This window comes from Echinops telfairi, unplaced genomic scaffold (assembly GCF_000313985.2).
Source record: "Echinops telfairi isolate 266 unplaced genomic scaffold, ASM31398v2 ScPeMD7_2;HRSCAF=8, whole genome shotgun sequence".
In the NCBI taxonomy this organism is placed as follows: Eukaryota; Metazoa; Chordata; class Mammalia; order Afrosoricida; family Tenrecidae; genus Echinops; species Echinops telfairi.
The window spans coordinates 65635526-65637352 of record NW_022103898.1 but is presented as its reverse complement, the minus strand read 5'-3'; positions in this window follow the sequence as shown (position 1 = coordinate 65637352).

Below are 1827 nucleotides of genomic sequence, written 5' to 3'. Positions count from 1 at the left end.
ACAACAAGTAAGAGAAATGATACCAGGCCAACCTAGGACATCCAGAAATGGGAAGACAAAGCGACACATTGGTGGCTGCAATGGTATTAGACGTGAGCAAAGAGGACAGGCGAGTTAAAAAAAAATCTTAACTGACCCCAACCATAGGTCATGGAAGACACAAACACCTTTCATGTAGCCACAATATACAAAAATGTCTTCAAATCTCATGGAAAATGTGGAGTTAATTTTTTAAAATTTTAATGAAAGAATGTCACACTAACTTGTTAAAACATGTGTGAACAAGATCTAGTTTGAGGCACTAAGAACGGTAAGATAGCAGTCTGGAAATAATTCTGAGCAGGAGGTACCAGTAAATGAATTCTGCTCAAAAGGAAGCAAGCAACTTTTGGGTGGTAGAATGATGCAATCATTGATGCTTTACATGAAGTTTATGGGAACGATGCCCCAAAGAACCAGAAATTTACAAAAAATAGTGTCCTAGGGGAAAAAGTCATCAAAAGACGATAATAGCGAGGAGAAAACATCAAGGCTACATCTGACCGAATCCAAAAAGCCAAACAGGATTGCTCTTTTTACAGAGTGGGTGGTGGTTGGTACCTTCTGGAAAACCTTTCTCCAAGGCTTTATGATAAAGACAGTCAAAACTAAAAGGCCGACTCACTGCCATTGAGTCAGTACTGACTCAGAGCGCCCCTATGGGACGGGAAGAACTGCCCCTGTGGGTTTCTGTGGCTAACTCTTTTTTTATATAGATATCATTTTATTAGGAGCTCTTACAACTCTTATAACGTTCGTTTGTATCAAGCATATTTGTACATATGTTGCCATCATCATTTTCTAAATATTTTCTTTCTACTTGAGTCCTTGGTATCCGCTCCTCTTTTTTCCTCCCTCCCTCCTTCCCTCTCCTACCCTTGTGACCCCTTGATAAATTATAAATTATTATTGTTTTCATATCATACATGGACCTCTGTCTCCCTTTACCCATGTTTCTGTTGTCCATCCCTCTGGGGAGGGACATTATGTGTCGATCATTGTGATTGGTTCCCCCTTTCTCCCCTCCTGCCCCTTCCCCTTCTGGTATCACTACTCCCATTTCTGTACCTGAGGGATTTATCTGACTTGGATTCTGTGTGTTGTGAGCTCTTATCTGTACCAGTGTACATGCTCCGGTCTAGCCAGAAGTGAAAGGCAGGACTGGGGTCATGACAGTGGAGGGTGAGGAAGCCTCAAAGAACCAGAGGAACATTGTGTGTTTCATCAGTGCTCTACTGCACCCTGGTTGACTCCTCCCTTCCTTGTGACTCTTCTGTGAGGGGACGTTCTATTGTCTGCAGACTGTAGCTCTTTATGGGACTAGAATCTTTTGCCCTTGGAGAACTCAAGATCCAAAAAGATATTCATTACCTGAAGCAAACATCTACAGTTATAACCCAAACCAAAACACAAAAATCCAAATGATCTGGGAATATTTTTATTTAACTTAGTGTTGGGCAGTGGGGAGCTCAGCATCAAAAGTTTTTAAAAGCATTCCAGATGATTCTAAATTCAGTTAGAGTTGAGAATCCCTTGTAATACACTTATTATGAAAATCAAGGAGAAGGTGGGAACAGTCTGGTTCATACACAGAAATATTAGGAGGGTTCTGGGAACTATAAACTCAGTGAGCCAACAGTGAATGAGATGTAGGAACGGAAAAAGTGAAAATGATCTTAAGTAGTAGATATTAATAGAAAATTATGATAAAAGTACTGCCATTTTTTAAACAATTACTCCTGAACCAAATATAATAAAAATAATTTTTGATGGCTTATATGGTTAAAA